Source organism: Talpa occidentalis, unplaced genomic scaffold (genome assembly GCF_014898055.3).
Source record: "Talpa occidentalis isolate TD23 unplaced genomic scaffold, MPIMG_talOcc4v2.1 talOcc4.15, whole genome shotgun sequence".
Classification (NCBI taxonomy): Eukaryota; Metazoa; Chordata; class Mammalia; order Eulipotyphla; family Talpidae; genus Talpa; species Talpa occidentalis.
This window is the reverse complement of record NW_023601543.1, coordinates 79,730,468-79,745,632: the sequence shown is the minus strand read 5'-3', so window position 1 is coordinate 79,745,632 and position 15,165 is coordinate 79,730,468. Positions and strand designations below refer to the sequence as shown.

The 15,165-nt window shown below is 42.0% G+C and overlaps 1 protein-coding gene and 1 long non-coding RNA gene across 2 annotated transcripts in view; one reads left to right on the top strand and one right to left on the bottom strand.

Moving 5' to 3' along the window:
• Positions 1-15,165, top strand: part of LOC119246294 (uncharacterized) — a 175,937-nt gene that overhangs the window by 62,919 nt on the left and 97,853 nt on the right. The window lies entirely within an intron of this gene.
• The window catches only part of ADGRG2 (adhesion G protein-coupled receptor G2), a 107,945-nt gene that overhangs the window by 59,202 nt on the left and 33,578 nt on the right, over positions 1-15,165 (bottom strand). The window contains 1 exon segment of the mRNA XM_037512638.2: positions 8,478-8,515. The gene's annotated coding sequence lies outside the window, so the exon portion shown is untranslated.

Below are 15,165 nucleotides of genomic sequence, written 5' to 3'. Positions count from 1 at the left end.
TTATATAAAGCAAAGTTTATATCAGTATTGAAATTATAAGCACCATTTACCATTCATGTATTCATTCAACAAATATCTATTTTTAATATAATTTATTTATTTATATATATTTTGCATCACTGTTCATTTTTGTACGTTTGCTCTCTCCTCTCGGGTGTAGTCCCCATAGAAATCCCAGCACCAAGTCACCCGTGCACCATCACCATAGTCCCTCTGATCCCCACTCCCCGCAGAATGTCTCTTATTTATAGTTGCCTGCCAATTGCTTTTTCAACAAATATTTATTGAGGGCCAATATATACCAGATGAGATGTGAGGGCTGAGGAGGAGGTAACTAGAAGAAATGCACGTGATGGAGGTGGCGCAAGGGCTGGGGGGAACTCAGCATGCGGGGAGAATGGTAAATGCTAAGACTTGTCTGTCCTCCCATGGTGGAAGAGTTGGCCAACAGAACTCCAGAAAGGGCAGTCTGCACCAGCAGGAGAGGCTGGCAGGGGATGCTGATCATGGAAGAAGCCAGGCAGAAAAATCACAGCCCATCCACAGGCCCAGGGACAAGCAGGGGGCAGTGAGAGCCCACAGAGCAGACTCCCCCATCATGGCCACAGGGGCAGTGGCTAGGACAGACCAGCTCATGATTCCAGAGCCCAGGGTACCCACAAACAGTTACCACTGCAGCTTCTGCTAGCCCAATAGCTAGCACACACATCCACAATGTCTGAGTGACTGTGGACCAGTTCTTTCCATGGCCAAGATTCCCCATTTTAGCAAATTGTGGTAACAGCACCAGCCTAATAGTGTTGCAGTGGTAAATAAACAAAAGATCCTCACACCACGACTGGCTCTGTGAATGCACCATAAATGCTAACTGTACCCTTCATATCAATCAACAAATATCTGTTTTGCACCTAGTATGTGCAGAGTAGGATAGTACAGGGGTTGGGGAATGAGGGCATAGAAAGACAGGGAAGAATCATGATTTCTCAGTCTCTAGGAAAAGTGGGCAATGTAAGTGGGAAATCGAAGAATCTTGTCATTTAATAACCATTACCAGTATCAAGGGGATGAGTCTTTTCTTAGACCATAAGATGAATTCTCCTTACAAAGATGGTTTACCTTCTTAAAATCAATTGTATTAATGATATAATACATGAATAAATTATAAAAGGCCTCTCATTTATACCTCCTCTTCAGCACTTTATCCTCTCTCTGTTCATAATGGCATATTGCTGACCCTCCCAAATGAGTCACTCAGATGAGAATGTTAATATAATTGTGCAAAGATGTAGCAATGTCTCTCTGGAGAAAAATTCAAGTGTCTCGTACAACTACACACAACAATATTGATGAATCTCAGAAACACAATATTCAATAAAGAAGCCAGACATAAAAGAATGCATATTACATGATTCTATTTATGTGAGGAGCAGAAGCTGGCAAAACTGATGACTAGAGTAAGAAGTCAGGAGCGTGGTTACCATTGGAAGTAGGGAGGGAGAGGGTTTAATAAATACAAGTGGGCACAGGAGGCTTCTGAGGTACAGGTAATATTCTTTGGGCTGCTTCTCTGGGTGTGATCACTACCTGAAAGTCACTGAATTTTATATTTATGTCTTGAAGAGTTTCAATAGTAATCTAGATTTTATTATTGAACTTAGTTCCTCCTCCAAAAGCCGTGCCTTAAAAAAAAACCAAACAAAAAAAACTATTCTTAATGAACTAAACCTCTACAAGAAAATTCTGGTAGAACTGCCCTAGACTCGACTCTGTGAGATTTGTAGATGTGTTAGAAGATTTAATGCACAAGCATCTAATTTTAGCTCTGAAAAGAGTAACCAGAGCAGTTTCTTCCTGGAAAGGAACTCAGAATTCACCTAGCCTCAAACCCTCATTCTACAGGCCAAGAAAGAGACCCAGCATGCTCTAAGGGATGTGTCAAGGTCATTTGGCTATTTGGTGAGACTCCTACTCTTGTTCCAGGCTGCAGTGCCAGCATCCTGAGAATTTGCCTACGTGGAAGTAAACTGGTTTTTGAGTCCATCAGGTTAAATGAATCAACAAATTCCAAATGCTGTTATACAACTTCAAAATTTCTGCAAACTCATTCTTGAGCTTTGCCAGCTCATAGGGCAAGACCTAAATGGTATATAAGATATGGTCAGGGCCTCCCTGGTGGCGCAAGGGGTTAAGACACAACCTATAAAGTATCGTCAGCCACTGTAGCACGAGTTCGATCCCCTGCCAGGAAGCTACCCACATGGCACAGCAGAGCTCTCCTGGCTCGCCCGCTGCTCCCCTCAGCAGTGTATCAGTACATCCTCCTGTTCTGTTCCCCACTCTGTCACTGGTGAATACTCTCACCACCCCCCCATGCCTCTGGCCTGTACCCCAGTTCTTGTATGCATAAATAAATAAATATTTTTAAAAATAGATATGGTCAAAGTTAAATTAGCCATGGTATACCATGATTATTATGTGCTGTGATTTTTTGGGCCGCTGATCAAAATGAACCATGTCTTTTCACTGAACAGAGCTTGGTCTCAGCTCCTAAACGGGCAAGAAAGGCCAGTATGAATGGCAATCCCATCAATCATCTTGAAAAGAGAACACGGATCAAGAATTTACTACAGGCTGGCACCACCTGAAAAGCCTGTTTTCAGTTGTCAAGCCTGGATTATGTTTCTTCAAGGCTGAATATGTGTTTCCTAATAGGAGGAAGAATTTTAGGTATTTGAAATAATCTAGCAGCTCCTATTGCCTTCTGCATAAACTAGAGAACATTCTGCAAGGTCATGAAGTCCCCAGCATCATTGATCAAAGAGGAAAATCTAAATGTTGAAACCCTTACTCCTCATGCATAGAAGCCTTTGTTATCTTTATCAGTTAGAACTCTTCTTCATCTTCTGGTGCAAATTGGGTTAGCCCAGTGCTATCTAGGTCATCAGCAAAGATGATTTGAATAGTCATTGGTTCTTAGCAAATTTTCAAAGGATGGCTAGTGAGCTAACAGCAATTACAGAGAAATATATTTGCTAGCATTGTAACAATAAATCTAGATCTTAAACTAGACAACCACTCATTAAAGATGATTCCAAATTCATCTTGGTCCAGAGCCTCTGCTTTCTGGTTGTGGAGGCTGTGTAAATGGCAACCCCTATGCTTGTACAGTGCACAAGCTGCATGACTATATGCCATGACCCTGCCTATCCCAATCATTCTAGAGCTCTTCAATTTCATTAAATACTATTATTATCATATTTTCTAAAATGGATATCAGTGTAACTTTTAATGGCAATAAATGATGACTCTGCTTTATCTAGATATAGAATAATTAAAGAACAAGATTAAAAAGGGAGAAACAGCTTGATGGCACTATAGAGCAGGTCTGGGTGTGGATTATTTTCTGTTACCTCTGGTTAATATAATTGCCTGGCATTATTTGACCACACCGTAACTGCTATGATGCAATGATCAATATTTTTGACCTGAGTAACAACAGGTATAATTGTCCCCTAATTCCACTTAGAAACTTTATATCTTTGAGATATTTACACTGTGTCCTAAGTGTTGGGTAACAAGACTAGCACAAGAGGAAATTAAAAAGGGAGGCACGGAAGAGGTTCTCAGGGCAAACCAAGGACTAAAAGGTGGGAAAGCATTTGTTTTGAATCATTCAATTGTCAGAGAAGTCAGAGAATCTCAGGGTTGGGTGTGTTTGTTTTTTAAGTCTCTGGTTATAAGTTTAACAACTTCAAGGAAAGAACCAGGAAACTATTAGTAAAAACATAACTAAATTTCAATATAAACTTTACTAAAAGACTGACACAGCAGATATCCCAGAAAAATAGCATCTCTTCAGCATTTCAGGACTATTTGGACTAGATTATTTACATCAAACCTTCTCCTGAACACAACTGAAAATCATGAATAAAATGTCAAAAGCATTTTCTTCAACATAACAAAGAGTTGACAAGATAGAAAAGAATCACCAGGCCAAAAGTGAAGCCAAACTCAGGGAGGTAATTTAAGAAATGGAGCCACTTCTGCCCCAAGGTATAGGCCTAACGAGGCAAACTTTAAAGAGATTTACACCTAGATACAAAATAGTGAAATTGAAAGTGAAGAAAACCAAAGACAAAGAGAAAATCTTGAAAATATTCAGAGAAAACAAGACATGATCAATAATAAAAATGCTGTACCAAAACATATGTGCTCGAGGAAAGTTCTTTAGAATGAAATTTAGATCTTAACTGTACATATTAGAAAAACATGTACATTAATGAGTTATACTCCTCAAAAAGGTTGAAGAATAGCAAAATAAACTCAAGAAAAAGGGAAATAATAAAAACAAAAGTATAAAATAATGATATAGAAAAGATATAAAATAAAGGTCATTAACAAAACCAAGGGGGTTCTTTTGAAAGAAAATTCTGGCAACATTAAGAAACAGGTTAATGGGCCTCCCCGGTGGCGCAGCGGTTGAGCGCTGGGTTGTGAAGCTGCCCGCAGCCTCTGCAGCGCCAGTTCGATCCCCGGATCCCCGGCTGCTAGGCTGCTCCCCGGCCACCGGAGGAGGGTCCCACATGGCGTGCAGATCTCTCCTGCCACCCGCTGCTCCCCTCAGCAGTGTACTTTGGTCCTTCTGACTGTTCTGTTCCCCGCTCTGGCTCTGGTGAATTCTCTCATCCTCCCGCGTTTCTGACTGTACCCAGTGCTTGTATAAATAAATAAATAAATAAATCTTTAAAAAAAAAAAAAAAAAAAAAAAAGAAACAGGTTAGACAGGAAAGAGGGAGGGAGGAGAAAAGAGAGGCAGAGCAAGTGTGAGCAAAGAACCAATAGAAAGAATATAATAAGCAACATAATTGAAGATGCTATAAATATAAAAAAAGATAAAAAGGATCTTAGGGACAACTTTACTCAATAATTTATAAAAATCTAAATAAAAATGAACAAATCCCTAACAAAAATATATATCTTACCAGCAAGAAATAATAACTGAATGGATGTATAATTATTAAAAGTCTCAAAATTTTTCCCACTAAGAAAACTCCAGGCTCAGATGTTTTCATTGGTGATTCTACCAAATATTTCAAGAATGAGAATTCCAATCTCACAAGAACTCAAAGAATAAAGAAAAAGAGGACAGCATAACTCATTTTTACCAGTGTAGCATAACTGCGATGCCAAGGAAAGGCCTCACATTTTTACCTATTTTATAAATTAAATGAGACTATTTACAAAGTTCTCTGGAATGCTCATGAAGATGTCTGGCAACAATTTCAAATCTTTTATAAGTTGAGGTAATTTGAAAAAAAATATAGGACAAAAGGAACCATTCCAAATTTCAGCAACAAAATTTTTTGAAGATAAAGTCACCAAGAACTACAGTCAGCAATGCTGTAGCAAGAGAAACAGCATCCCGTATGCCCCAAAATACCATGTCCTGAAGATGACAGAAACTGGGTTAACTGCTAAGTGCTAAATATGAACGCTAAAGCAGCAGTCCTGTGTATCATTTGTCAGTGGTGAACTATGATTGTAATATGACGTTTCCACATCTCTAGAAGCAAATGGAAGGAAAACTATTTGTTTGGTCTTCACAGTGCAAAATCATTTCCTTAATAAGCATTAAGTGCTTTCTAATGCAGGAAAAAAGCTTTATTCAATAAAACAAGTTAATCAATATCTGATATGTAACATTACAAATAAATTATGCACTTACAGTGAACATACACTCACAAAACCTTGTGAAAGGTGTTAAATTTTTCCACTCCCTCACTCATCTCTAAATTTCTCTACTGTCCTCCATGCGCCATTTACCATCCTCATTACCCGTGTGTTGAATTACCAGATGCAAAGCGAAAGCCTGTTTCTTCTCTCTTCCCTCACTCTTCAGGCTTCTCCCTCAATGCTCATAGTATTTTCAATATACACAAACAAGTAGAAGAGCATAGCGTTCAAGAGCATGCGTGGTCACACCACTGATCTGCCTTCTGTTCCAAGCTCCGCTACTTACATTGTAACCTTTGCCTGTTCCTTAACCTCACTGCACCTTAAGCTCTGCATTTGAGAATAATGATAGGGCCTACCTCCCACGCTTCTACTGGGACGAAATGAAGTCATAAAATCAAGGTCTTAGTACAGTCAGCAAGTGTTAGTAATTATTGCAAGTATAATTAGAAGGCAAGTTTATAGTAATTACGTGCTAAATGTAAATAGATTCCACAGAATTATTTCCTGTATCCATTCATCTAGTTTACAAATATTTATTGGGATTCTATTACATTCAAGGTATTCTTCTAGGGACTCAAGATACTACAATAAAGGACACATATCCATCCTGCCCTCAGGATCATAAAGCCACTACTTAGATTCATTAGTCACTGGTGTGGCCAAATTAATAGTGACTTTTTTTAAACTTAAGAGACACTTTGTCTTTGTGGTCCATGAGACTCAACTTGGTCTGAAAACAAAAACAAAGCACCCGAACACAGTATCCTCTCCTATGGAGACTTGGGCTCCACCTCACCCCAACCCCCACAGCATGCAACTCCACCCACAGCAGGCACTCAAATAAGATTTTTTAATTGATTTGGTCCGGCACTTGTTGTTGCACAATAATTCTGTCAATATGTAGAGGAAATAGGAGAGTCTCCTTAAAAGCATCCTCAGGGGCCTCCCCGGTGGCGCAGCGGTTGAGCGCTGGGTTGCGAAGCTGCCAGCAGCCTCTGCAGCGCCGGTTCGATCCCCGGCTGCTCCCCAGCCACTGGAGGAGGGTCCCACATGGTGCGCAGACCTCTCCTGCCGCCCGCTGCTCCCCTCAGCAGTGTACTTCGGTCCTTCTGCCTGCTCTGCTCCCCGCTCTGGCGTTGGTGAGTTCTCTCACCCTCCCGCGCTTCTGACTGTACCCAGTGCATGTATAAACAAAAAAACAAACAAATGAATAAATAAATAAATAAATAAAAACATGCCTCTATTAAAAAAAAAAAAAAAAACATACTATTAAAAAAAAAAAAAAAAAAGCATCCTCAGGGTGTTGCTCTACACTGCAGAGTTGGGGGCAGGGAGGTGGCGGAGGCACATGGTTTGTTTCATCAGGAGATCATATTTGAAAGAAAGTGAGCTACTAGGGAAAGTGAACCACCCACTAATACTCTGTGCCCTTTCTTGCTTTTGTCATCACACCATGCCAGTCCTGCTTCAAGTCCTAGTGTGGCTATTTGCTAACTATGTGACTCTGCTCAGCTATTTTGGTCTTGTTTATCATAATATGTCTTTATCTTTATGTCTTTACAATAACTATGTGTGCTATTTATTATCTAGGTTATAATAGGATAACTTTAATTAATTTTAATTGTAATAAATATTTGTATTGTTTACAAGAACTCTATTATTTATACCAATGAAGTCCCAGAAATAAGCACTATTATGAGTCTCAAAGGAAACAGGAAGTGTAAATGTCAGTAGTAGCTTTGGAATCGCTAGGTAAAAGGCAAGTGGGAGCAGAAATCAAATGGGGGGTGCAGGGAGAGGAAGGATTAGGGTCAAAATAAGGGGAGTGCAATTGTATGGGGAATATAACCAAAATGAAAATGCATAAATTGCGCAAAAATGAAAAATGATGTAAGACTTATATAAAATAAAATATTAAAAAATAAAAAAATAAATAATGAAACTGAAGAAAAAAAAGAAAGAGATCAGATGAGGAGGAGCCTTTGGAAGCTGTGTGTGTACAAAACTGCAGAGAAAACACACTGCAACAGTCCATTTCAAAACATAAGAACTGGCCTCCCTGGTGGCGCAGGGGGTTGGGCACCGCACTGTGAAGCAATCCACAGCCTCTGCAGCACGAGTTCGATCCCCGGCCGTCCAGGGAGAAACCCACATGGCACAGCAGACCTCTCCTGTCTCGCCTGTTGCTCCCCTCAACAGTGAATTTCATTTGGTCTGCTGTTCTGTTCCCCAGTCTGTCTCTGGTGAGTCCTCTCACCCACCGCATCTCTAGCCTGTGCCCCAGCTCTTGTATGCATGGATGAATAAATCTTAAAAACAAAAACAAAACAAAACAATCAAAAAAAAAAAAAAAAAAGTAAGAACTGCTGAAGATAGGGAATCCAGAACAGGGAGAAGAAAAGGGGAAAGTAGTAAACAAAATCCCAAAGAATTCTATATAAGTGGTCATTCTCCTTCCCCAGATTTTCCTGCACCACATAAGTTAAAATCTGTACCCATTACCAAAAGTTATTCCAAAGCAATTGGGTTATCAAGGAGAAATGGATTATTAAGAATCCCCAAGGAAAAGAAAATGTCTGAGTAAGGCACCGCGTAGGAGTGAGGAGTTAAAAATAAAACAAACCAACAAAAGAATAGAGGAGTGATGAGGATAGGGACTGGAATGAAGGGAAATAATTTGAAAGAAAGAGGGAAAAGCAAGCATGTTTATTATTTGATCACATAGAAATAGCCTCACTTACCTGACAGGAAGTTCAGAAGTTGGAGAAACTGTGCAAATCTGAAAATGAAAAAAAAAAAAGAAAATTAGCTCAACGGAAAGCAGGGCTTCTTGGCACCACAGTGCTTCATTACTATAGCCAGACCCGCAACTGCGACCCCCTGCTGCACGCCAAGACTTGAACTTGGCAGCAGAATTACAAAGGAAACGGAGGAAGCAAACCCTGCTCGTAAGGAACTTATTATAAACTGTAAGACAAGCCAAAGCCAGCTTGGGGCTGCATTGTTCATATTTTAGTAGTGGATGACTGCTCAGTCTCAGTCTTCATTAACAGGATCATAGGGGCACTGGACAATGAAGAAATCAGGCCTGAGGAGGAGTGGTCCCTTCTAGAAGTCATGCTTTCTTAGCTAATTCTTCATGTTTTTGTAACTTAACTTCCCCAGAGTCTAAACTCCTTAATGTCAAGGACTGGGCCTTCTATGTCCCTTGTGCCCCCAAAGCCACAGAGGCACAATTCTTCTCCATAGAGGAGCTAAGTAAGTAACTCTCTGTTGATTGTTAAGTTTGGCTCTGAGTGGAAAGGAGTAAGCAGAAGCCCAAGCGATAACATGAGTGAGAGGCAGGCAGAACCATGCTGGGGAAAGGAAATGGTGTGCACACGCAAGGCAGAAAGCACTGTTGACAACTTGACTCGCATCTTTCAGAACATTCCATCATGCCTTACTTCAAAACCAATTACTCAAAGATGACAGTCACTTCACACAGCGGTATTCTCTTGTGTGAAATATAGACACAACGATTTTCAAATCAAGATGTGCAAGAGGAAACAATCTACAGGGTGACCTTGGAACCATCTGACCTCCTGGGTTCAGTCAACAGACAGTTAAGACATGTTCGGTGCTCAAGAAGGAATCCAGAATATGATTTCAAAGAAATAAGAAGTCGGGCCTCCCCTGGTGGCGCAGCAGTTGAGCGCTGGGCTGTGAAGCTACACGCAGCCTCAGAAGCACCAGTTCGATCCCCGGCCACTGGGCAAGGGTCCCACATGGCGCGCAGACCTCTCCTGCCGCCCACTGCTCCTCTCAGCAGTGTACTTCGTCACTCTGCCTGTTCTGCTCCCCGCTCTGGCTCTGGTGAATTCTCTCACCCTCCCGCACTTCTGACTGTACCCAGTGCTTGTATGAATAAATAAATAAATCTTAAAAAAAAAAAATTGTGTTCATGATGTAAGAGAGAAAACTTTAAAAAAAAAAAAAAAAAGAAATAAGTCATGGTGAGTTTCTATTGGCCCCAATATCCTTTAAGAGGAGTGAAAAGGAGTAGTTATTAAAATTAAAGTCCAATATGTCAGAAAAACTTCATTAAGCAGTGTTTAAAGGAAGAAAAATGAAGGCCAAGCTTGTCTTCCTGTTCTAAAATGAAGAAATTACAACCACATGTCCCTACGCTCAACGTGGAATGAATGTAGGATTAACAACTGAAAAACATTAAAATAATCAAAGAAACAAATCGATTGTGACTTGAATATGGAAATAATTTCATTTAAAATTTGTGCAAATGAGGATTTACTACATAGAGATTTTTTTTTTTTTTTTTTTTTTTTTTAGAGGCATGTTTTATTTATTTATTTGTTTGTTTGTTTGTTTATACATGCACTGGGTACAGTCAGAAGCGCGGGAGGGTGAGAGAATTCACCAGAGCCAGAGCGGGGAGCAGAGCAGGCAGAAGGACCGAAGTACACTGCTGAGGAGAGCAGCGGGCGGCAGGAGAGGTCTGCGCGCCATGTGGGACCCTCCTCCAGTGGCCGGGGAGCAGCCGGGGATCGAACCGGCGCCGCAGAGGCCGCGGGCAGCTTCGCAACCCAGCGCTCAACCGCTGCGCCACAGGGGAGGCCCTACATAGAGATTTTTGATGAAATTTCACAACTCAAGCACATTGCCTCTTCCAAAACCTTATTGATAACCACAATAAAGCACTCTTAGGGTTCCTGGTAATCCAGTTTACTAATAAACAACATGAGGCTCTCTTTGCTCCTTTGGAACACCTTCAGGTAGAAAAATAGGGCAAGGAATAATGAAATTTGTTTTGCTCACTGAACGAAAAAATTTAAACACCCAATAACATCCAAAGCTAGAGAGCATGTGCGGAAGTGAACACTCACATACACCTTTGGTGGAAACATAAGCCTTGAAAGAATAGTTTGCCTATGTTTTGAAATTTTATTTTTTTTTGAAATCAACTATATATTTTTTTATTTTATCTATTTACTTATTTTTATTTTTGCATATAAGAACTGGGGTGTAGGCCAGAGATGGGGGGTGAGAGGACTCACCAGAGACAGAGTGGGGAGAACAGCAGGCAGATTTACTGAAATCCACTGCTGAGGGGAACAGTGCACGAGACAGGAGAGGTCTATTGTGCCATATGTGTGTCAGCTCCCTGGCTGGGGATGGAACTCAGGCTGCAGCCATGATAGCGTGATAGCACTGAGACTTAACCCCTAGGCCACCAGGGAGGCCCTGTTTTGAAATTTTAAATGTGTATAGCTTTAGATCCAGAAATTCTAATTCCAGAGATTATCCTACAGAAATATTAATGTATGTACATGAAAATATACACTTTCGGCTTGAGGGGAGGGGAGCCTCATTATCCATCAGAAAATGAATATTTAATATTATGGGCTATAACGCAATGCTTAAAAATGGAAATGATATATATGTATCAGGTGAAAATAATCAAGTTTCTTAACAGTTTATATACTAGGACATATTAAGAAACAGGCAAAGTTACACATATATTGTATGTATGCTTATATATACAGTGAGGAGTATAAATGTATACAAAAAAAAGCCTGGAAGGAAACCCACCAAGCCTCCATGGACAGGAGGGAAAAGAGGGTGATAGGATGAAGCCAAATTTTACTCCATAGAACAGAGATGTGTATTCATGTACCACTTACACAATTACAGTAAATATATTTCTTCTAGCAAAGAAAAGCAGAATAGAAGGTGGGGCGAGGCATCCGGGTTCTCCAAACAGAGCTCTTAAATCAAGCTCAGAGGGAGTCTAACTGGGAGGCAATGCTATCACTAGCTCAGCTGAACTCATCTCCCCAGCTCTGCTCTAACCCAATTAGAAACTCCCCATTGAGAACACTAAGACTTCTGGTCTGGAAGCCAAGAAGCCAACTTCTCAGCAGGGGAGCAGGAACTCATTTGAGCAAGTTAAAGCAATGATGTGCAAACGCCTGATGGACAGAGGCCTAAACTTAAGCACTGCATCTCCTTCAGTATTCAGATCCCTCCTTGACCCTGTGACCGCCACACACCCACTATCCTTTATCTCCTAGAAAACTAAAGAGGAATCAGGATTCTCTCAGCACCAGCACTCCAGTAACAAAACACAGTGACTGCCAATGTTTGGATCGCTTACATCATTGAAAGGAAAGGGCAAGTCACAAAAGGAACCATATCGACTTATGTAAGACATGGCACGGAACAGAGAAGCTTCTCAGAGAAGAACAGCAAACTCACCAATTGCTGGGATTAACTGAAACCTCCCACAGTTGCAGACTGCCCCAAATCATGACATCAGGAAGACTGGAAATGGATCCAACTTCCTCTATTTATCAAGCTGGCTAAAACCCAGGGTAATACCAGTGTGACTAGGAAAAAGCGGGGGGCGAGCAGATGGTACCAGTAGCTTGGGTAGGAAGGAAATGGTTTCTGTATGGTTTTAGAGCCCTGCTCCAGTGCAGAGGAAGCTCCCAACAAGCTGCATCCAAGAATCCAAACTGTGCGAGTAGGCTGCTCAGAGGCCCTGGGTGCTGAGGCCCAGATATCTTGTGGGTAATCAGCAAAACAATGGGCAAAGAGCACAGGTAACAGCAGCCCTGGCAGCTGTCCCACAGCTCTCTGGGGTAGCCTGATACTGGTCCAAGGATCAAACCAACAAACAAAATCCAGAAATAAAAATAAACAAATAACCCTGTGATGTACACCATCCCACAGTGCTCAGGGCTTCATTTAGAACCTTGTGATCAATTAGTGGCCCAGACCCAGGGCAGAGTGGCTTGCAGTTCCTGGCGATGACACCAATACCATGGCACAAGGGATCTGAGGACAAAGAGGCCTTGATAAATTGGGAATGGGGGAAGGAGGGGCCAGAAATAAGTAAAGATGCTTTTCCACACTAGCAGGAAAAGCAGATTGCACAGCTGGAGATAAAGGTGGTGGCTAGTGGGCATTCACAGGAGAAGGCTGGGGCTATGCAGATTCTTGGCTTCAGAGTGCTATGCAGATTCTTGGCTTCAGAGTGGTAGGTATTGCCTTAAAAGAACAAACAAAAGTGGTCCTTAAACCTAGTGTGCCCCCATTACTGATCAGACCCTGCCTAATAGAACCCTAACCAGCACAGACCGGTTTGTCCAGTTAAACTTAAACCATTTAAGTCCTCTTAAACAGTGGCATCTTAAACTTCCAGAATCATTATGAAATGGTTCTGGACAACTCTAAAGATAATTCATTCAACATTTGCTGAATGCCTACTATGTGCCAAAAAACAAAAAACAGGGCCACTCTGTACGGTTGTACAGATTGCACCCTGCACACGGGTGCCTGGCTAAGAGGTCCATCGGAGCCTGAACCCAGAATGCCAGGCATTCTGGGCCATATGAAACAGCTGCAGGCTGTCACAAGTATAACAGGAGCTCCAAGGAAGGGCACGGGAGTCGGCTGAGGGAAAAGGATCCAGGAAAGTTTCCTGGAGGAGGTAGCAGTCACGCTGCATCCTAGGAATGTGCAAACTCCCTTTACATGAAGAAATGGGAAGAGCACGCCAAAGAGAGGAAACAGGCTAAATCAAGAAAGACACAGAGCCAAAGAGTGGCTTGGAATGGGCAGGACTTAAAATCAGTTTGATGTTGCTGAAGCATAAAGAGCAAAGCAAAACATGGCAAGAAGGGACTCTGGAGATGGCAGTGACAATTGATGGAACATATTAAAAATATCTGTGAACAGGTTGGGAAAAATCCACAGTGCATGTCCAGATGGAGGTTATGATGGATTACAACTAATATCCATTCTGCGTGCAAGGCATTCCGAGGAGAATGACAGCTAGGTGTTCTCCAACTCTACCGTGAACAGAGAAGATGGCGTCTAAAAGGTGGTTTCAACCACAGATCTAGGGACTTAAGCAGGAGGAAGAATGTGCTGGTATGATCACTGTTAAATTGTAGACGTGACTACAAGAGCTTTTGGAATTGCTTTCTGAAACATCTAAAAGAGATGACCTCTTAGTAGCTCAGGTGAGGCTGCATGCCAATGTGCAATGAAATAGACCTGGCGAAGTAGTGGGGCGACCTCTTGCAACTGTTTTTCTGCAGCACTGGAAGTTCTTTCCCCCTCCCCTCTCTCCAGTCTTCTCATCCTTTCTTCCCCTCTTGTTCTACTCTCCTTCACCCGTCATTTCCTTTCCTCCCCTTACCTAGTTTGAGGCTTGCCAAATGTATCCCAGGGGCAAGAATGATGCTGGTTACCTCTGCCAGACCTGGACTCCACGGTATTAAGAACCACCTGGTGGGCCTCCCTGGTGGCGCAGCGGTTGAGCGCTGGGTTGCGAAGCTGCCCGCAGCCTCTGCAGCGCCGGTTCGATCTCCGGCTGTTCCCCGGCCACCGGAGGAGGGTCCCACATGGCGCGCAGACCTCTCCTGCCGCCCGCTGCTCTCCTCAGCAGTGTACTTCGTCACTCTGCCTGCTCTGCTCCCCACTCTGGCTCTGGTGAATTCTCTCACCCTCCTGCACTTCTGACTGTACCCAGTGCTTGTATAAATAAATAAATAAATAAATGAATGAATAAATAAATGAATAAATGAAAAAAAAAAAAACCACCTGGTGAGAGTCCCACCATCAAATGACACCTTTATATATATATATATTTTAATTTGTTTATACAAGCACTGGGTACAGTCAGAAGTGCAGAAGGGTGAGAGAATTCACCAGAGCCAGAGCGGGGAGCAGAGCAGGCAGAGGGACCGAGGTACACTGCTGAGGGGAGCAGCGGGCGGCAGGAGAGGTCTGCGCGCCATGCGGGACCCTCCTCCGGTGGCCGGAGAGCAGCCGGGGATCGAACTGGCGCTGCAGAGGCTGTGGGCAGCTTCGCAACCCAGCGCTCAACCGCTGCGCCACCGGGGAAGCCCCAAACGACACCTTGATCACTAGCCCCACCTCTCAGGATGAGCCCTTCACCTGCCACAGCAACCAAAGGGGTTTCTAAATAGAACAGGACTTCCTTTAGGGTGTAAAGATTTACCACCTAAAAAAGTAAATTCATGTGCAAGAATATACCAATTATTTTACAATTTCACAAAAAGAACACCTACAGTTTGTGATTTTTTAAATGCAGGGTTACATTAATCAAGCTCTATTTATATAAAGTTAACTAGAGGTGGACTTTCTTCCATTTGTATGAAAACATTTCACTGAGAAAATTGAATTTAAATAACCATTACAACCTTAAATCCATCCCAGTTGCCATGCCACATGTTTTATAATTAACTCTTAACTTCTCTTTCCACTGGGTACTTCTGTCTATTAAAACTGTTTTCAATAAGGAAGTAAAATATAACTACGAGATACAAGATAAGGAAAATAAAAGCAACGGCAGGTTTAGCACAGGTCCCACCAAGTGAGAAACCCATCACATAAATT